The sequence below is a fragment of the Staurois parvus genome, unplaced genomic scaffold, assembly GCF_062004578.1.
Source record: "Staurois parvus isolate SC_StPar_1 unplaced genomic scaffold, SC_StPar_1.0 ptg000224l, whole genome shotgun sequence".
Lineage (NCBI taxonomy): Eukaryota > Metazoa > Chordata > Amphibia > Anura > Ranidae > Staurois > Staurois parvus.
Genome location: NW_028318020.1, coordinates 270635 through 292985, shown reverse-complemented (window position 1 = coordinate 292985; position 22351 = coordinate 270635). Strand labels below are relative to the sequence as shown.

Here is a 22351-nt window from a genome sequence, read left to right as displayed (position 1 = left end):
TACCTGATGATGGTGAGGGATGGTGTGACCTTCCTGTGTGGAATCCCGGGAATACAGAGGACGGGGACATCTCTCTGGTGGGTTCCCATGACTGGATCCATCTGTAGGAAACACACACACTGACTGAATCCATTGTTTCTATGTGTTTATCAGATGATGGGGGATCTAGGTGGATCCTCCGTACTGCTCTCTCCTTTACAATAAAGTCTCCTCTTACCCGGTGATGTGAGGGGCGGCTGATTGTCCATCATGACGTCCTTGTAGAGATCCTTGTGTCCTTCTAAATACTCCCACTCCTCCATGGAGAAATAGACAGTGACACCCTGACACCTTATAGGAACCTGACACACACAATGATACAGTCACCATCCAGACACATCCCTTGTCTGTTACTGGAGAATGTCCCAGAATTCCCGGCACCGCTCACCTCTCCTGTCAGCAGCTCAGTGATCTCTCTGGTGACTTCTAGAATCTTCTTCTTCTTTCTCTCTTCTATCAGGGAGGGAGGTGGAGGCAATGTGATGTCATATGATCTCCAGACTTCACAGGAGGAAAACTCTACATCTGAACACAAATAGTCACATCAAATGATATTCCCAGAATCCTCCTCACCTCTCCATTCAGGTCTCCATTTTATTAAAGCCCCACTTCAGGCTGAGGTATCATTTCCCCCCACAGGACCCCCACACTACGCAGGGTATAAGGAATTCTGACGTCATTACATACAACACAGGATCTACAGTTCTGTTCTGCTTATGAGGATGCCAAGGGTCTCCCACATCCTAAGACCATAGAATAAAAAGAAAGGAGCCAAATGGAAGGACATTGGGAGGAGGAGCTGTGAGGTCAGTGTGATGTCATAGGATTCTCTGACTCTGGATGGAGGGACATTGGGAGGAGCTGTGAGGTCAGTGTGATGTCATAGGATTATCTGACTCTGGATGGAGGGACATTGGGAGGAGGAGCTGTGAGGTCAGTGTGATGTCATAGGATTCTCTGACTCTGGATGGAGGGACATTGGGAGGAGGAGCTGTGAGGTCAGTGTGATGTCATAGGATTCTCTGACTCTGGATGGAGGGACATTGGGAGGAGGAGCTGTGAGGTCAGTGTGATGTCATAGGATTCTCCATTCCCCGCCACTTATAAAAGTGGTATAATCCATTAGTATAGACTGATGAGGTGAGAAGGTGACACCTCTCCACAATGAGGAGAATGTTCCGGCCCCAGAAGTGGGGGAATGTTCTGCCCCTGAAGGGGTTAATCTGGGTTCCCACACTATATATGTGTGTATCATCATCTGCTGGAGATAAAAGACGTCACAGTGACTATGGAGGATGGACATGACTATGGAGGAAGAGGACGGACATGACTATGGGGGGTTACTGGGTGTAAATAGGAAATAACATCTTATTACCTCCTCTGCTGCCACTTTCAGCAAAGTCTCCTCTCTGCTTCCTCCCAATTCAGCTCTCGCCCAGAACTTCCTGTCTGTGCCTGACATCACTTCCTGTCTGTACCTGACATCACTTCCTGTATGTCTTCCATAGACACTTCCTGTGTGGGTAGAAGTGAGATCCCCACCTTGTGGAGCTCAGAGGAACTGCAGCCCCGAGAAGCGTCTGGTAGTGTGGCCCCGGCCTTGTGCTGGGTGTGTATGGACTGTAGATCCTTGTGTAGGGAGGAAATGACTCCTATCTGTGACTGCTGTAACCTGCTGACTGGCATCTCCTGTGAAATCTGACACTTGCACTGGATACACACAAGGCAGTCAGGGATTTCAGCCCCTCCCTTCTCCTCTCAGACTGTAATACAGAGAGAGCCAATCAGAAGAGGTATTAAAGGAGCCAATGACAGGGACTTTCTCAAGCAGGAGGTGCAGCTGCAAAGCATTGTGGAATATGCAGTCCTGAACAGAAATGGCCTGATAGGCTGATATGAGGGATGGAACTACAGAGACCAGCATGCTTAGTGAGAGCAGAGTGAAGGACTCCATCTTGTTTTTCCTGAGGGGAGGCAGTCTGCATGTGGCAGGAGACAGTCTGGACCTGGCAGAGAAGTGCTCAGGGTCAGTGCTCTCCATGTTTAGGTATCTGCATCAGTCAGGGAACATCCAACCTGAGAGATGTGGCCTACAGTACAGTGCCTACACCGACAGTGTGAAGGGCTCATCGTGAGGTGACCACAGGAGCCGGTCATTTCCAGGACCATGGTTTGGGCCTTAGTCCCAGGATCTGGTGAGAGGGATTTTGCCCCCTGGCAGATGACAGGAACACGGCACACAGAGACATGACACTTCTCCCATACTCACCAGGCACTGGGTTGTGTAGATGGTCCTGCTATACAGACACAGTGTTTGCTTTGCTATACAAATCCTGCCACGGGATTACAATGATACTTTACCATAGGAGTGTAAGTGCACCAATGAAAGTGTCTCGCTGAAGACCCCAACATTCATCCTGTTACCAAGAGACTGAAGTTACTGGTGCCATACGGGCACGCGCATGCGTATTCAGGCCTCTATATTGCATGGTGTGGGAGGGAATAGCTCTACCTTGGAAAGTAGCTATGAAGCATCAGTTGGGCGCAGTGTTTGCCTATTGGGCTTGTGGTGTCGGGGGTTAGAAGGGAGAAGTCTGACACCACAGAGAGTCATCCTTCTGCTCTCCTCCTGCTTGGACATCATAGAGCTGAGTTTATGTAAAGGGGTTTAGACCCACTTTGAGGGCGCCATGTAAGTGTTTCCTCTGCTCTTGGGGTTATTCACGGTTGGAATCCCCTGAAAGCAGCCTGAGTGTAAAAGTGAGTTATATTGCTTCCGGTCTCAGGATTTGCTGTTCTCTGGATTCACCGAACGTATACCTGTTGTTCATGTTTATTACTTCCCATAGAGGTCTTCCAGTAAAGCTGATCTCTGTGTTTATTATACCGTGTGTGCTTTTCATTGGTCCTTGTACTTCACTATTGTCAGGGGTGTCAGTTGGGGCTGAGACAGTTCTTGGGGTTGGGAGGCAGAGTGGTGGAGTGAACAAACTTACCCCCTTTGGGGGGATCGCTACACTGATAGAGGGGTCACCTCCACTCCCACCAAGGGGGACAGAAATATATGACTGCCTAGTCCAGCCTTTCTCAGCCAGGGGTCCTCCAAAGGGTTCTCGGGGTTCCTTCAGCAATGAACAATTCCTGTGTGAATCTGTCAGATTACAAGTCCCCATTATCTGGGTAAGGGGGTGTCAATCATCGCATGTCGCTGACATTTATAAATCTAGAGAAGAGTTTTAAATTGCCAACAAATTACATTTCCCTCCCAGATTCCTTTTTACACTCAGCCGATGCGGGGCCGCTGCATTTTTCAAAGTCCTGCTTGTCACATTTTTAGTGCAGGTTTGGTGTGGTAAAAAAAAAGCCACACAAAAAATGCACCTCCCCATTGAAATCAATGGAAAACATGGCAAACCACATCAAAAATGCACCTGCCTTGTGTTTTTGGTGCAGTTTGTGAGTCACATGCATTGCCTGCACTTGTTGGGGGGTCAAAGAACAGCCTCATTCACTTCAATGGGTCACATTCAGCAGGAGCTACACCCATCAAAAGTGACATCTTGGAGATAATTCCTGCTGTGACTGCAAAGACAACCATCACTACTGGGATATGTGTAGACACTGCCCACTGCCTCTGCAGATATAGGGGGTAGTAAAAGTTCAGCTCAACTGTGAGGTCTAACAATATAAAGGAAAACTCTGCTTCAAAACTAAATAAGTGTGGGGTTCCCCTTTAATATCCATACCAGTTCCTCATCCAACATTAGGAGAAGTATGAAGATGAAGGGGAACTCCACTTTAAAAATGAACTAATGATAACACAGTGTTATCTTATTGACAAATGGTGGGTCCCCCATATACCCCAGTAATGGTTGGCTCCCCTGAACTCCATTGTAATGGGGGGTTCCCCCACACACCCAAGCAATGGTGCCCCCCCACACACACACCCTGGTAATGGTGAGCCCTCCCGCACACACCCAGGTTATGGTGGATTCCTCCATACAAATAAGTAATAGTAGATCCCCCTGCATAGCCCAGCAATGGGGGTTTTCCCCACAAACCCTGGTAAAGGTAGGTCCCCCCACACACCCCTGCCATGGGCCCATTAGCACACCTAGGATTGACACAGGGGGTGATGCCAGTTAGAGGGGTGGGAGATTAGTGAACATTCTCTCCTGGATCCCCCCTTCCTTCATTGAACATTTACTCCTGGATTTCCACTTCCCATGGTGAACATTCACTCCTGGATTTCTCCCTCCTGGAGTGAGCATTCGTTCATGGATATCACCTTCCTTCAGTGAATGTTCACTCCTGGATCCCCCTTCCTTCAGTGAACATTGACTGGTGGATATCAGAGGATGGGGAGACATCAGAGGTCCATCAGATTCATCAGATGACAGGGGAGTCATCAGAGGTCCATCAGATTCATCAGATGACAGGAGAGACATCAGAAGTCCATCAGCTTCATCTGAGAATGGGGAGACATCAAAATGTCCATCAGCTTCATTGTAGAACAAGGGAGACATCAGAGGTCCATCAGCCTCATTGGAGACGGGAGACATCAGAGGTCCATTAGCTTCATCAGAGGACAGAGGAGAAATCAGAGGTCTATCAGCTTCATCAGAGGACAGAGGAGAAATCAAAGGTCTATCAGCTTCATCAGAGGACAGAGGAGAAATCAAAGGTCTATCAGCTTCATCAGAGGACAGGGGAGACATCAGAGGTCCATTAGCTTTATCAGAGGACAGAGGAGAAATCAGAGGTCCATCAGCTTCATCGTAGGACAAGGGAGACATCAGAGTTCCATCAGCTTCATCGTAGGACATGGGAGTCATCAGAGGTCCATCAACTTCATCAGAGGACAGGGGAGACATCAGAGGTCCATCAGCTTCATCGTAGGACAAGGAAGACATCAGAGGTCCATCAGCTTTATTGGATGACAGAGGAGTCATCAGAGGCTGTCACAGATCCCACCCACATGCACACGCCCACAGCGACTAGCTAACCGAGGCGTGCATGTCTGGCCGTGACTTGGTGTAAAGAGGGAATGAGGGGGACTTATTTTGTCACAGCCCGCACTACCTCTCCTCTCATATTAGGACCCATGCAGTTTATGTTGCCTATATGGAGGAGGTGTAGGGTTAGATTCATCCTAGGCTCTAAGTGTTCCCCCTTGACCAACATCATTTTTAATCCAAGTCTCCCAGATAGTCTGGCCATTGGTCGAGTCCATCCTTGGGCTGAGGTTAATCTATTCCAATTGTGACATTTGGTCAATCCCATAATTCACAACCTTAAATCCTTCCCTGACATTCAAAAAGCTGCTCGCATTCCACCCCATCAGTATTTTATCTACAGATACAACACATTTTTGCCCCCAAAGCCTCTTCTCTGACTCTTGAACAACCTACCCCTTTAGATCATATCTGCATCCAAGGCCCACACCACCGGGACATCATTTCCGCTACGTATACATTGCTTGTAGATGTCGCCCTTTTTCTATTGGTTCTCCCCTTTATATGTGTAAATGGTCCCGTTTCCTTCAATGTGATATTGGGTTGGATCAATGGAGTAGGATTTGGGAGGCCTCTTCTAAATCTTCTATGTGTGTAATGTGTACAGAAAATCCTTCTAAGACCCCCATGTTTTGGTATCGGACCCCTGAGGTTCTCCATGATAGTAACCTGAATGTTTCTTCTGTTTGCTGGTGTTGTGGGACGGAAACTGCGACTCTTTTCCACATTTTTTGGGATTGCCGGTCCATTGCGCCCTTTTGGAGGAGGTCCTTACCCCATTGTGGTGACTTCTGCGGGCTCCTGTCCCTTTTGAGCCCATTTACTTTCTGTTGGGTCTACCTTTTCGGGTCTCTCTAAATGTGCGAGGAAACTTTCCACCTACATGAGGGCAGCCAGGAGAACCATTCCCATGCATTGGCTGTCTTCTATGTCCCCCATGTTACCGGCACTGATGAAGGTCAGAGCAGAAATGAGAAAGTTGGAGTACCTACCTGCTTTACACCCTGCTACTGTGCCTGCGCTGGAGGCAGTTCAGGACCCACGGGACACCTATGACACCGATCTGTCTGCTCCGATCGTTTGTGATTGATGGCCATGTCACTGTTTTGTATTGACATTGTATGTTCTTATGTACCTCTCATCGATGAGCTGCTTTATCAGCCTTCTCTCCCTCTCTGCTTTTATTTTACATTTACCTTTGTGACTGCTTGTTGTAATATGTGACATAGAGATGGAAATGGGTGCTAATAGGCTGCAGGAGATCCTCTGAGACATAGAGAGGGAAATGGGTGCTAATAGGCTGCAGGAGATCCGCTGAGACATAGAGAGGGAAATGGGAGCTAATAGGCTGCAGGAGATCTGCTGAGACATAGAGAGAGAACTGGGTGCTAATAGGCTGCAGGAGATCTGCCGAGACATAGAAAGGGAAATGGGTGCTAATAGGCTGCAGGAGATCTGCCGAGACATAGAGAGGGAAATGGGTGCTAATAGACTGCAGGAGATCCGCTGAGACATAGAGAGAGAAATGGGTGCTAATAGGTTGCAGGAGATCTGCTGAGACATAGAGAGGGAAATGGGTGCTAATAGGCTGCAGGAGATCTGCCAAGACATAGAAAGGGAAATGGGTGCTAATAGGCTGCAGGAGATCCGCTGAGACATAGAAAGGGAAATGGGTGCTAATAGGCTGCAGGAGATCCGCTGAGACATAGAAAGGGAAATGGGAGCTAATAGGCTGCCGGAGATCCGCTGAGACATAGAGAGGGAAATGGGAGCTAATAGGCTGCAGGAGATCCGCTGAGACATAGAAAGGGAAATGGGAGCTAATAGGCTGCCGGAGATCCGCTGAGACATAGAGAGGGAAATGGGAGCTAATAGGCTGCAGGAGATCCGCTGAGACATAGAGAGGGAAATGGGAGCTAATAGGCTGCAGGAGATCCGCTGAGACGTAGAGAGGGAAATGGGTGCTAATAGGCTGCAGGAGATCCGCTGAGACGTAGAGAGGGAAATGGGTGTTAATAGGCTGCAGGAGATCCGCTGAGACATTGAGAGGGAAATGGGTGCTAATAGGCTGCAGGAGATCCGCTGAGACATAGAAAGGGAAATGGGCGCTAATAGGCTGCAGGAGATCTGCTGAGACAATGAAATGTGTATGAAATGGATGGATGTGCAGACACTCCCAGAAGATGATGTCATTATGAGTGGATTGATATATATTTTTGCATTGTCCCCCCCAGAAGGATCAGGTTTGGCGGGATCGCTCTCATTAGCTATACATTTGTATTTTGTGTTCTGTGTTTGTAAGACTTTTCTATATGTAATAAGAGATGTTTGTTGAACAGTTGGTTACATAAGAGTTACATTTATTTCTTCTTCCTTTATTCAGTAATGTTTCATCTCCCGTAGTATCCCTGTAAGGTACATATTATACAGGAAGGGGGATTATGGGATGGATCTCGGGGCTGCAGTTCCTCTGAACTCCACAAGGTGGGGATCTCACCTATACTCACACAGGAAGTCTCTATGGAATGCAGACAGGAAGTGATGTCAGGTACAGACAGGAAGTGACGTCAGGTACAGACAGGAAGTGATGTCAGGTATAGACAGGAAGTTCCAGCTGAGAGGTGAGGCGGGAAGAAGTATAGAGGAGACGTTGGTGGAAGAGGCAGCAGAGGAGGTAATAAGATGTTATTTCCTATTTACAACAAATGTATATAAATCTGAGGCTCTTTTAGGAATGTTGGGGGCTTTCAAAAATGAAAGGGGCTTTATAGCAACTTAAATGTGTAATATGTGTAACATTGTTCTGTTTATCTCCTCCTCCCCTCCCCCGCCTGTCTCCAGCACCGCACCCGGGGACTAGCAGGGAGGGGAGAGACCTTGCAGTGTAATGAGAACCGATTGGTTGCTCCTCATGAAAGGGGAGTGTCCGTCTTATCCTTTCTCCCTTTCACTCCCAGAGACGTTTTTGCCTGTTTTGCACATTTAAAAAATCATTTTATCCTGAAGATGACACAAAACCCCCAAATATCGATTTTCTGAAAGTAGAGACTTTAGAGAATAAAATAGCGGCAGTTCTAATTTTTATGTCACAAAATATCACAAAGTCTAGGAAATGCCAAATTTCAGTAAAAAATTATTATTATTATTATATGGAGTTTATATAGCGCCAAAGGGTTTGCTCAGCGCTGTACAATAGAGGGGGGACAATACATGGCACAGTACAACAACTACAAACAGCACACGAGGGGTAAGAGGGCCCTACTCTTAGGAGCTTACAATCTAGGAGGGAGGGGGTAGTGGTACAGGAGGAAGTGGCTGTGGGGGATGGAGTGGTAGGAGGAATGAAGAATGGCTGTTAGGTGAGGGTGGGGTAGGCTTCCCTGAAGAGATAGGTTTTCAGGGAGCGCCTGAAGGTGAGGAGGGAAGGTGACAGTCTGATGGATTGGGGTAGTGAGTTCCAGAGGATGGGGGAGGACCTGGAGAAGTCTTGCAGACGTGCGTGAGAGGAGGAGACCAGGGAGCAGGATAGAAGGAGGTCCTGTGAGGAGCGAAGGGTACGGGTAGGGTGGTACTTGGGAATCAGGTCGGTGAGGTAGTCAGGGGCAGTGTTGTGAAGGGCTTTGTAGGTCAGAGTGAGTAGTTTGAATTTGATGCGTTGGGCAATCGGGAGCCAGTGGAGGGAGAGGCAGAGGGGGGTGGAGCCAGTGGAGGGAGAGGCAGAGGGGGGTGGCAGAGGTGGAGCGGTTGGTGAGGTGGATGAGTCTGGCCGCTGAGTTCAGGATGGTCTGAAGCGGGGAGAGCCTGCACTGGGGTAGGCCGGTGAGGAGGGAGTTGCAGTAGTCAAGGCGTGAGATGATGAGGGAGTGTACGAGTAGTTTAGTGGTGTCTGGGGTGAGGAAGGTACGTATCTTGGCGATGTTGCGGAGGTGGAGCCTGCATGTGTTTGTAAGTGATTGGACATGAAGTTGGAAGGAAAGGTTTGAGTCCAGAATGACGCCAAGGACTTTGGCTTGCTAGGCGGGATTGATGGTGGTGATGTTAGTAGTGATGGATAGGATGGGGGGCGTGGGGAGGGGGGAAGACGAGGAGCTCGGTTTTGGAGAGGTTAATCTTGAGGAGATGGTGCGACATCCAGTCTGAGATGTCATTTAGGAGGTGAGTGATGCGGGCGGAGATTGTGGGGGTGAGGAGAGGGGTGGAGAGGTAGATTTGAGGGTCATCAGCGTAGAGGTGATAGTTGAAGCCGTGGGAGTGTATGAGTTTGCCAAGGGAGGAGGTGTAAATGGAGAAGGGGTCCAAGGACAGAGTCTTGGGGGACCCCAACAGAGAGGGGGAGGGAGGGGGAGGTGGCACCGTTGTAGGAAACGCTGAAGGAGCGTCGGGATAGGTAGGATGAGAACCAGGAGAGAGCGGTGTCTCTGATGCCAAGGGAGAGTAGTTTATTAAGGAGGAGGGGGTGGTCGACTGTGTCGAAGGCCACAGAGAGGTCCAGGAGGAGGAGGACAGAGTAGTCGCCTTTGGCTTTGGCGGTTAGTAGGTCGTTAGTGATTTTGAGGAGGGCGGTTTCGGTGGAGTGTAGGGGGCGGAAGCCGGACTGTAGTGGATCAAGGAGGTTGTTGTCAGTTAGGTGGGCGCTTAAGCGGTCGTAGACTAGGCGCTCAAGGAGCTTGGACATGAGTGGCAGCAGGGAGATGGGTCTGAGGTTGTTTGGGTCAGTGGGGTCCAGGGAGGGCTTTTTGAGTATGGGGGTGATGTGCGCATGCTTTAGGGGGGAGGGTAATGTGCCAGTAGAGAGGGATAGATTGAAGATATGGGTGAGGGAGCAGATGAGGGAAGAGGGGGGTGACTGGAGGAGTCGACAGGGGATAGGGTCCAGGGGGCAGGTAGTGAGGCGGGCTTCTGAGAAGACCCTGGTGACTTCCTCAGTGGTAGCAGGGCTGAAGGAGTACAGTGCTGGGGGGGTTACGGTAAGCGGGGCCTTGGGTGTGGTGGGGGGCAGTGTGGTTGCGAGGGGAGGGGAGAGAAGAGGGGGTGATAGGGGGGAGGTTAGGTGGGGAGGTAGATTGCGAGTTGACCTTGAGATGTCCTTACGGATTGCGTCAATCTTGTTGTGGAAATGGGTGGCAATCTCGTGGGCGGTGAGTGAGGTACTGAGTGGAGGAGGGGGGGAGCAGGGAGTTGAAGGTGGAGAAGAGTCAGTGAGGGCAGGAGTAGAGGGTGTTGATCAGGTTTACAAAGTAGGCCTGCTTGGCGGCGTTGAGGGAGGAGGTGTAAGTGAGGAAGGCAGATTTGTAGAGGGAGAATGCATGAGGGGACCTGGTTTTGCGCCATAGTCTCTCCAGCGCACGACTGCGACGTTTGAGGTGTTTAGTGCTGTCGTTCTGCCATGGTTGGAGCGGTCTGGGTTTGATGTTGCGTGTGGTAAGGGGTGCCAGAGAGTCTAGGGCAGCTGACAGAGAGTCGTTGTACATGGTGGTGGCTAGGTCAGGACATGACAGTGAGAGGATGCTGTCGTGTAGGCGGTTGGCAGCCGAGTGGAGGGGGCCGGGTTCAGGTTGCGGAGGTTGCGGCTGGTGATGGTTTGCCGCTTTTGGGGGGGAGTTGGGGGAAGGGGAGACGGAGAACGTGAGGAGGTGGTGGTCGGAGAGAGGGAAGGGGGTGTTGGTGAACTGGTTGAGGGTACAGAGGTGGGAGAAGACGAGGACCAGGGTGTTCCCATCGATGTGGGTGGAGGATTGAGTGTATTGTGTGAGTGCGAAGGAGGATACACTTAAGTTAATTTCAGGGCACAAAAAAGCAATAAATTACCCATTTATTTGTAAAAATATAAAAGCCGAGGTTGCAGCGAGTAAATAGATATCCAACATGTCAGACCTTAAGTTGACATGTTGGATACCTTTTGCCATGCATATATGTGGGGGTGCCTTAAAATTTTTCAAGGGGAGGAGTTATATACTTGGGTGTAACTTTAATTCTTTACAATTAAAGAAAAACATTTTACTTAAGAGGACAAAGTCCTCTATGAGATGACTTTTGATGAGAGGTTCTCTTTATTGAGACATCCAGGGTTTTTAAAGACCCCCAATGTCTCCCCTGTACTCCATTGGATGTAATGTAGTGCACATCGCACCGCATTACATTCTTTGCCATCCTCGGTGGTCGGGAAATCTGTCATAACATCACTTCTGGGTCAGGACAAGAAGGGAGTGAACATCTCCTCCGTCCCCTCTACCCTCCGGGACCCACTGAACCGGGTCCACAAATCGGCAAGCAGAGTCAGGGAAGCATAGTAGGTACAGGGGAGGTTCACACACACGGGGTGGCAGAGGCTGGCACCTGAAAGGAGAGCCCTGCAGCTTGCCCACAGCAGGGATAAAGATTAAAAACAATACTTGCCTGGTGGGGCTACAATACCTCTGGTGGGGCTCAGTCCCGCTGTTCTTCATGACTAAATCATGCAGTAAATAAGGAAGTGCAGTACTTCTTGTGTTGGGAAGATGGCGATGAGTGATAGAGGGGGTGGGGACCCTCGTCCTATAATCCCCTCATCACTGTCCCTCCTATAAAAGACAGTTCTGGTTGTTTCCTTCCTCTCTGACCTCTGGTGGGGCTCAGCCCCGCTGTTCTTCATGACTAAATCATGAAGTAAATAAGGAAGTGCAGTACTTCTTGTGTTGTGTAGATGGCGATGAGTGATAGAGGGGGTGACAGCTCCCTCAGGCCTCTGCAAAGCCTTCTCCGTCCTCCGGCACAGTGAGTACCTGCTCTCCTATTCCCCACTCTGACAGCCATGCAGAGGTTCCTGAACCCCCAGAACCATCGCTGAAAGAGACATTAACAGCAGTCCACACTCATGGCACATCGCTCACAGCTTACTGTGGAATATAAACGCATGAAAGAGGACATTTTATTTATCCGCCATGATATGCACAAGATGACAGAGAGGGCGACCACCATTGAAGGCAGGGTGAGCACATTAGAGGATGAACTCCCTCCATTGTAACAACATGTACATTCTAACACCATGAAAACATCTGAGCACCTGGCCAGATCAGAGGACATGGAGAATCACCTACGTAGGAGCAACCTTCACCTGGTAGGCTTGCCTGAGAAAGCTGAGGGAAAGAATCCTGTGGGATTTATTGAGACTTGGTTACTGAATACATTCGGCAATGATGACCTAACACCTTTTTTCTCAGTGGAAAGAGCCTATCGGGTCCCACCCCGTCTCCCTCCAACGGGGCCTCTGACAGACCTTGTCTACTGAAACTTTTACATTACATGGATAGAGATGTCATCCTCCATCTTGCTAGACAACCACCTGCCATGGAAATACAAGGTGCAAAAATATCTATATTTCCAGATTTCTCAGCTGAATTCCAGCGTAAGTGAGCCAGATCTACTGATGTTAAATGCCGCCTACGTGTGATCCAAGTGTCTTACTCCATGATTTATCCTGAGAAGCTACGAGTCATAACAGATGGCTCCGTACAATTCTATGACTCCCCTGCAGCAGCAGCTACCTGGCTGGATAGGAATGAAAGGCACTTATGTCCAGCTCCAGTATGACTTATCCATTGCCCGGCGTTCCCAACTCAAATTTCTCCTTGTCTCTCCCTTAGTATGAAAGCGGAGTTCAGGGATGAGTAGATTGCCTGTTTTGCTTTAGTAACAGATGACTCTCATGGCTACACCCTTTGGAATGTCACATATAGTCCCTTTGCTTTCCCCTTCTGTTACCCTGCGGGGCGTTTTTGAGTTGACTCAGGTTTGCCCATGTTTTGGCCTAAGTTGGTATTTTTTCTATTTTTTTCACTTGCTATGCTGTCTCTGGACCGGAAAACATCCTACACCAATTATCGCCTACTGGAGTGTGAGAGGAGATCCATCGTCTCTGGGTGTTCCCTATAATTGTATATATCGTGCTGACGATATCCCACCAAACACTTCCTTGGGACAGGGAACACTACCCCGGAGGAATCACACTCCTAGTCTTCATAACCTCCTTCATAACTATGAGTAATCAAAAGGATATTGTCCTTTCTTGGAATGTCCGTGGCCTGCATGACCCAAAGAAGAGAACGTCTGTCTCCACATTCCTCAGCCATCAAAACCCTTCCATTGTATGCCTTCAGGAGACTCACATGACTTTGGATACTCTTCACCTTTTGAAACGCTCTGAGTTCCCCCTTCAGTTCCATGCTACACACTCTCAGTACTCTAGGGGCATGAGTATCATGGTTGTCAGAGGAGTACCTTTCATGGTTATCTCATCCAAAATAGATCCGTTGGGTCGTTATATATTTCTGTTATACAGTTGGGACTCTCATTTATGTGTTCTTGCAAATATGTATGTACCTCCACCATTTCATATGGAGACGGTGAGATGCCTGTTTCAATTTATAGCCACCCATCCACAAACACCATTATTGGTAATGGGGGACATTAACACAGTTTTGGATACTTCCTTAGATCTCTTAAAAAATTATCCCCACTTGGCCCTAGACAAATCACTCCTTTGGAACGCCATATGAAGGAAAAAGGACTCCGGGACTTATGGCAATCCCTCCACCCACTAGATGCTCAATTTTCATGTCACTCAAGCTCCCACTCCTCTCTATCCCGTATAGATTTGGCATTGGGTTCCAATCTGATTCTACCATATACACCTCAGGTGACCTCTTTAGCCAGGAGCCTATCTGATCATTCCCCAATGCATGTATCCTTGTCCCTGAAAAGGTCCTCTACATTTACATTGGGGAAGGTCAATCCATTCTGGATAACTCTCTTCACTGACTTAATGCATAAACAATTACAGGGCTTTCTATTTGGTTACAGACACTCAACGATTCCTATGATTGTTTGGGATGCTTTGAAAGCATATATTAGAGGCACGTGTATCAAAGACATTTCCAGAATGAAGACTAACTCCAGACAGTGGGAGGTTGAGGCCGGCCAAGAGAGGGGGTGCTTGCGGCACAACAGTTTCTGCGCACTGTCCAACTTCAGCATGCTAAAAATAAACATTTTTTCTTCTCAAACCTTGAGGAGGGGGAAAAGACGGGTCATATTCTCACAATCATTGCAAAAGCTCAGTAACCATCTTCTCATATCTCTTCTTCAAAACTGTCCGACTCAATTGGTCACAGATACCCCCTCCATCTTACAAGGCTTTAGATCTTTTCATGAAACGCTCTACTCTACCAAAGTGTCTTCGGATGACTCTAGCATGCGGGAGTTTTTAACACTTCCTCAACTTACTATTCAACAAAGGCAAAAGCTTAATGCACCACTCACTCCTGAAGACTTGCAGATGGCTGGAGCTTCATACTCCAATTCCAAGGCTCTCGGCGGAGATGGGCTGCTGATGGAAATTTACAAATCTTTTGGGGGAATACTTCTACCTGAACTACTTAAAATACTCCAGGTGGCATTGGAACAGAACTCCCTCCCCATGTATGAGGCAATAATAGTCGTACTTGGAGCCGGGGAGGGACCCAACCTTAGCAGAATCCTACCGGCCCATATCACTATTGACCTCAGACCTCATAATTATTACTGAAGTACTGGTGACCAGACTGACTAGGGTTATCTCTACACTTATTCACCCGGATCAGTCGGGTTTCATTCAGATCTACAGCAATCAATAGTCATAGGCTTTATCTTAACCTTCAAATCCCTTCTGATAATATGGGTGATGGCGATTTTGTCTCCCGATGCTGCTAAGGTGTTTGGCAGTGTAGAATGGAGATACCTTTGGCAAGTCCTTGTGAAATTTAACCCTGGGGGACACTTTCATTTTGTGGATTTAATTATTCTATTGTGCCCATTCGGGTTAACAATGCCCTGTCCATCTCATTCACACTAGGCAGAGGGACACGGCAGGGCTGTCCTCTCTCCCCGCTGTTATTCGCTATAGTGATAGAACCTCTGGTGGCTGCCATTGGAGAGGATCCAGGTAAATGGTTTTTGTAGAGGAGAGCAGATGGAGAAAGTAGCGTTCTATGGTGATGACCCCCTTCTGTTTTTGGGTGATACATTTGCGTGTCATTGACACACCTAATGACATTAATCAGTGAATTTGGCTCCTTCTCCGGCTTCTCAATAAATTGGGATAAGTCCACCCTTCTCCCACTGGACACCCTTACACATCCCATACCACCTGAAGCTGCGCAGATGGAAATAGTGGCCTCCTTTATATATCTGGGTATTATCATTCACCCCACTCTATCGAAATATACAGATCTAAACTGACTTCCATTAATTAAAACATTTCAACAGAAAACAACTAGCTGGACTAAACTCCCTCGATCCGTGGTAGGGAGGTGTAACTTCATCAGAATGATCTGGGCCCCTCAATGACTTTATATTCTGCACAACGCCCCTGTTTGGATTCCTATACGGATCTTTAGAAGATTTGATATGGTGTTTGGCTCCTTAATCTGGTGGGTGCCACACCTCAGATTGAACTAGAAACTCTACAGGAGGCTAAAAGATATGGGAGGCCCTGAGGTTCCCAATCCTTTTCTTTATCATATTGTGGCCCAGTTACAACACTTTCCAGCCTGGCGGGACAATCCACACCCAGACCCGGTCAGTTCACTTCTTCTAGGAATTGTGTCCACAGATCATTTAGTGGAATGCCTGGAAGCAGGTGAGTTCAAAGCCCTAGCACAGTTCCCCACTCTAGCACTGATTGACAGAATGTGGAGCAAGGACAAATATTATTTCCAATCTCAAGGTTTTACCACATTCACACGTATCCTTAATAACCAGAACTACCTGGAGCTTCTTAAACTGGAGGGGGTGAACTCAGTGGAAAGAGTGTCTTGAGTGGGGGAGGGGTGACAACACTAAGGGAGAAAGTGTCCTCAGAAGGGGAAGGCTGTCCCCAGTGCAGGAAAGGAGGGGAAGGGGTGTCTTCAGAGGAGGAAAAGAGAGGAATGGAGTATCTTCAGTGGAGAGGGTGTCTTTAGTGGGGGAGGGGTGTCCTCTATGGGGGAGAAAGGGGGTGTTCTTAGTGGAGGACGGGAAGGGTTTTTTGGGTAAATGACACCAGATCAAAGTCCTCCTGAGAAGTTCCTAAAAAGACAACTGTCTTGTTTATGTAAAAAGATAGCTTTAGCTGAATCTTAGAAAGCACAGCGTATTCTGAGGGGGGGGGGGGGGGGCTAGGAGGTAAACTGGCCCCAGCTTTGTTTATGGACAGGGAGGAGTTCAATGGTCTGTTTACACAAGTCCTAAACAAAAGCTCCATTGTTCTCCAGTTTCCTTTCTCCAGAAGGAAGAAGCTGCTCTGGCTGTACAGATCACACAGGTGGAGTCTACACTGCAGTCTGCATTGTCAGCCGAGCAGCTGAAGGAGTCCAACATCTAACCGTCTACTAATCAGGCGTACTCTTGGAGCACCACCTACACAAGACTCACCTCATCCATCTAGACTGCTCACTAGAGCTTCTTCTACAGCCTCTGACCCATCACTTCCCTCCTCTGCTGGAGGCACTTTATTAGGATCTATAGAGGGACAACTCTGGCCTCGTATTGTCCATCAGAATCAAGGAAACAGCAGAGATCCGGCCACAGGGGAGGTAGGAAACATCAACGCTGCAACAAGGGATCTCCCACTCATCCAACCATCCCAACAGATGATTCATCAACAGAAATAGACGGAATTGTCACCTTCTCCTCAGCTGGACTGACATCGGGGAAGATGGACCTTCTGGGGAAAGGTTTGGGCTTCAGCCCTAAAGGTATCATGAAGACGTTGTTGTTGGCACAGGACTTGTATAGATGTTTCAGGAATATTAGATTGAAGGGACATTATTCTTGGAGAGGCGATATTGAGGGATCATCTGTAGTCACACCACTGAGTAGGTCTGTCTGAGGTTTACAGACAAAATGGAAGTTTCCACCACCCACTACATATGCAGCAGCAGAAATGTTTCTTCATTTGGATGATAAAGATGGTGACGTATGACAGTCTATAATCAGGAACTCTGGGGTCATATCCTAATAATGGGACCATTGAGGAGAAAGGTGCATTGCCATCATTAGCAGCAAGGGGAGATATAACACTGAAGCCAGCTGATAAGGGGGGATGGGTGGTCATTATGGACACAGCATGTGATGACAATGAGACACTGGAGAGTGCAAAGTCTGGTGCAGCTCTGCATGGGAACCAATCAGCTTCCAGGTTTATGGTCAAAGCTTAATTGAACAAGCTGAAGTCAGAACCTGATTGGCTCCCATGCACAGCTGCCCCAGATTTTGCACACTCCAGTTTTAGTAAATCAGCCCCATTGTGTCCATCTGAGATGGTTTGTGGCAGATCCCGGGTTGTGAGTTCCATTCAGTACAATGTCTTTGGGTTCTCTTGCTAGTTGACTGCCCCCTTGTTAGTTGAGGTGTTTGTAGTCATAGAGGTGTTGGGTCATGATGGAATGATGTTGTGTCAGGTGAATGGTAGGCTCTGACCTGGTTTTATCTGCCAGCTCTGTGTTGATTCGCTGAGTTTTCTATTGTTTGTTATGTCCATCCTTGGAATTAGGGAGGACAGTATGATGTTGGAGTGAGGACATTTTTGTTGTGCGGTCTGTTAGTTGTAATAGTTTATTCTCAGAGGCTTCCTTTTGTCCCTGGAGGATGTTTGGGTCGGTGTGTATGATGATATGTTTGGGTCGGTGTGTATGATGATACGTTTGGGTCGGTGTGTATGATGATATGTTTGGGTCGGTGTGTATGATGATACGTTTGGGTCGGTGTGTATGATGATATGTTTGGGTCGGTGTGTATGATGATACGTTTGGGTCGGTGTGTATGATGATATGTTTGGGTCGGTGTGTATGATGATATGTTTGGGGTTGGTGAAATACGGATCATTGATGACTCCTATCGCTTGTTCAGTTGTTGGACTTGAATTTTGTTGTCTTGTTCCTGGGAAGAGCCGTTTGGTGTTTAGATATTTCCCATTGGAGTCTATTAATAACAAAAAGAATCCGGAGTTTGTTGGCTGTTCTTGTGGTTTGATGATTGTTTGTTTGTAGGGATGGGCTTCATGTTCCAGTTGAACCTAAGTTTGATTTGAACATGGGCCGTTCGTGTGTTCAGCAAACACAAACAGTACGGGTGTTCAGTGGGCTGTTTGCTCACCATGCCCCACAATGCACTGCGCCCTGACAATGCATTATGATTGGACAAAGCAATGCACCTAACCACAAGTCAAGTGTAATACTTTGACCAATCACAGTGTGTGGTGATGTCACAGGGGGGCGGGGTATATAATGTTGGATCTACTTTGGGGGACATTTTTTAAAATGTTTATTTTTAATAAAGGACTGGTCAAAGACTGACTCCTATCACTTTTTACACTACACATTTTTTTGTGAATGGGTAGCAATACCATATACCGCCTACTCATTCACATAGGTGGGGGGCCAGGATCTTGGGGCCCCCTTGTTAAAGGGGGCTTCCAGATTCCAATAAGCCCCCCAGGCTACAGACCCCCACAACCAAAAGCTATGGATGTGGGAAAGAGGCCCTTGTCCCCATCAATATGTGGACAAAGTGCTTTGGGGGGCTCCTGGCCTAAGGCACCCCCCCATGTTGAGGACATGTTCCCTGGTATGGTTCAGGAGAGGGGGTGCTCTCCCTCCTTCATTTCCTGACCTGCCGGGCTGCATGCTAGGATAAGGGTCTGATATGGATTTTTAGGGGACCCCCATGCCATTTTTAAAAAAATAATTGGCATGGAGGGTTCCTCTCAAAATCCATACCAGTCTTGCATGTCTCACTACTAAAATACGGCGTGATTTCATCATATAACTCATGCCGGATGTTAGTAACTGAGCGGGATCTTCATACTCAGATGCGGTAAGACATCTCTCAGTCCTTCGTGTTCGACATTCATTGTAGAACATTCTGTAGGTTCGGATGTTTGACCGCGACCTGAACGGGGGGGTGTTCGGCCATCACTATTTGTGGTCTCAGGATTAGTAGAGTTGTCTTGGCTATTGCTGGTCTTTGTCTCGTTACATTTCGGAAGCTGATTGGTCTCACCGGTCTGTTGTTCCTTGATGGGTACTTTGTATAAATCATCCTCTTTGATTCTCTTTCCTGATTGTTGAGCTCCATTTGTATCTTTGGTGTCATTATCTCTTCCCTCAGTTGAGGGTTTTCTTGGTGTAATTGTTACATTTTAGACTGAATTTCTAGGATAGATCTTTGGGGGTAGTTTTAGTGTTTTTTTAGCTCTTCTCTCAGCTTCTCATTTACATTTTCTCACTTGTCTTTGAAGTTTTTCTTTTAATTGAACAAAGTCTCTCCCTAGCTGAGATTAAGCTTGTAATTTTTGGATTCTTAGATGTACTTTCTGAACGAACCTGCAAATCGAATCCAAGCATTCTGGTTATCAACTCATACTCCCACCAGGCATGGATTGAGCAGGTGAACCCCATAATAATACATGAAAACCTAACTTCTCCTAGGAGACTTATGGCTCTCTGGCAGAACTGGCTGGATACTCCGGTACTCACTCCCCATACTTCATTTGTCATAGCTTTTTATAGGTTTACCTTTTTTAGGCCCCTAAAAATGGACCCGGCCAACTGTACCCTACTAAATGGTGACTACATTGGAGGCCGATACTTGGTGTATGATCCTGTAGACACAGGCCTACTTGAACGGAGTCGGCTATCTATGTATGTACTGGAGAGAGTTACTTGCCATGTACAGGTGAATTGTTCTACGTTGCTTCTTTTTTCTCTTTTCATTTGTTTATAGAAAGTAAAAGTGACACCAGAGACAAAGCAAGTTATTGTTCTGTATGATCTGTAACATTGCCACAACTGCTTATACATTAGAATGTATGACTCCATTGTCTGGGCTGAATGTTGGATATACTGTGTGCACTAAAACTGTCTTAAATACAATTTAATGTAATAAAAAAATATATTTTATATATATACAGTGGGGATTGAAAGTTTGGGCACCCCAACTAAAAATTGGTATTAATGTGCATAAAGAAGCCAAGGAAAGATGGAAAAATCTCCAAAAGGCATCAAATTACAGATTAGACATTCTTATAATATGTCAACAAAAGTTAGATTTTATTTCCATCATTTACACTTTCAAAATAACAGAAAACAAAAAAATGGCATCTGCAAAAGTTTGGGCACCCTGCAGAATTTATAGCATGCACTGCCCCCTTTGCAAAGCTGAGACCTGCCAGTGTCATGGATTGTTCTCAATCATCGTCTGGGAAGACCAGGTGATGTCAATCTCAAAGGTTTTAAATGCCCAGACTCATCTCACCTTGCCCCAACAATCAGCACCATGGGTTCTTCTAAGCAGTTGTCTAGAAAACTGAAACTGAAAATAGTTGACGCTCACAAGCTGGAGAAGGCTATAAGAAGATAGCAAAGCGTTTTCAGATGTCAGTATCCTCTGTTCGGAATGTAATTAAGAAATGGCAGTCATCAGGAACAGTGGAAGTTAAAGCAACATCTGGAAGACCAAGAAAAATATCAGACAGAACAGCTCGCAGGATTGTGAGAAAAACAATTCAAAACCCACGTTTGACTGCACGATCCCTCCAGAAAGATCTGGCAGACACTGGAGTTGTGTTCACTATTCCACTATAAAGAGATACTTGTACAAATATGGTCTTCATGGAAGAGTCATCAGAAGGAAACCTCTTCTACGTCCTCACCACAAAAATCATCGTCTGAACTTTGCAAATGAACATATAGACAAGCCTGATGCATTTTGGAAACAAGTTCTGTGGACCGATGAGGTTAAAATTGAACTTTTTGGCCGGAATGAGCAAAGGTACGTTTGGAGAAGAAGGGGCACAGAATTGAATGAAAAGAACCTCTGTCCAACTGTTAAGCATGGGGTTGGATCAATCATGCTTTGGGGTTGTGTTGCAGCCAGTGGCACAGGGAACATCTCACGAGTAGAAGGAAAAATGGATTCAATACAATTTCAGCACATGGTAACTTGATGCCATCTGTGAAAAAGCTGAAGTTAAAGAGAGGATGGCTTCTACAAATGGGTAATGATCCTAAACACACCTCGAAATCCACGGGGGATTAAATCAAGAGGCGTAAACTGAAGGTTTTGCCATGGCCTTCACAATCTCCTGACCTCAACATAATTGAAGATCTATGGATAGACCTTAAAAGAGAAGTGCGTGACAGACAGCCCAGAAATCTCAAAGAACTGGAAGACTTTTGTAAGGAAGAATGGGCAAAGATACCTCAAACAAGAATTGAAAGACTCTTGGCTGGCTACAAAAAGTGTTTACAAGCTGTGATACTTGCCAAAGGGGGCAGTACAAGATATTAACTCTGCAGGGTGCCCAAACTTTTGCGGACGCCATTTTTTTGTTTTTTGTTATTTTGAAAGTGTAAATGATGGAAATAAAATCTAACTTTTGTTGACATATTATAAGAATGTCTAATCTGTAATTTGATGCCTTTTGGAGATTTTTCCATCTTTCCTTGGCTTCTTTATGCACATTAATACAAATTTTTAGCTGGGGTGCCCAAACTTTCCATCCCCTCTGTATATACTCATATATATATATATATATATATATATATATATATATATATATACATACATACAGTGAGGAACAGAAGTATTTGAACACCCTGCGATTTTGCAAGTTCTCCCACTTAGAAATCATGGAGGGGTCTGACATTCACATTGTAGGTGCATTCCCACTCTGAGAGACAGAATTTTAAAAAGAATTCAGGAAATCCCATTGTATGATTTGTAAAGAATGTATTTGTCTCGCACTGCTGAACATAAGTATTTGAACACCTAAGAAACAGCAAGAATTCTGGCTCTCAGAGACCTGTTACTGTGCCTTTAAAAAGCCCCCCTCTACTCCACTCATTAATCTAACTTAGTAGCACCTGTCTGAGCTCTTTAAAGACACCTGTCCACCCCACAGTCAGTCAGACGCCAACTACTACCATGGGCAAGACCAAAAAGCTGTCAAAAGACACCAGAGACAAAACTGTGGGCAATTGTCAAGCAGCTTGGTGAAAATAGATCAACTGTTGGAGCAATTGTTAGAAAATGGAAGAGGCTAAAGATGACTGTCAGTCTCCCTCGGACTGGGGCTCAATGCAAGATGTCACCTCGTGGGGTATCACTGATGAGAAGAAAGGTGAGGAATCAGCCCAGAACTACAAGGGAGGAGCTGGTCAATGACATGAAGAGAGCTGGGACCACAGTTTCAAAGGTCGCTGTCAATAGAACACTACGCCGTCATGGTTTCAAATCATGCA

General features: G+C 46.8%; 2 protein-coding genes and 1 long non-coding RNA gene across 3 annotated transcripts in view; 1 reads left to right on the top strand and 2 right to left on the bottom strand.

Annotated features, from left to right (window-relative positions):
* The window catches only part of LOC149460594 (uncharacterized), a 219150-nt gene that overhangs the window by 125617 nt on the left and 71182 nt on the right, over positions 1 to 22351 (bottom strand). The gene's annotated exons all lie outside the window — the stretch shown is intronic.
* The window catches only part of LOC149460596 (uncharacterized), a 48848-nt gene that overhangs the window by 22376 nt on the left and 4121 nt on the right, over positions 1 to 22351 (top strand). The window lies entirely within an intron of this gene.
* Positions 241 to 1485, bottom strand: LOC149460597 (uncharacterized). The gene is made up of 3 exons (XR_016313038.1): positions 1415 to 1485; positions 428 to 564; positions 241 to 341 (listed from the first exon to the last, which is right to left on the bottom strand). It is a non-coding gene; the product is annotated as an uncharacterized LOC149460597 (long non-coding RNA).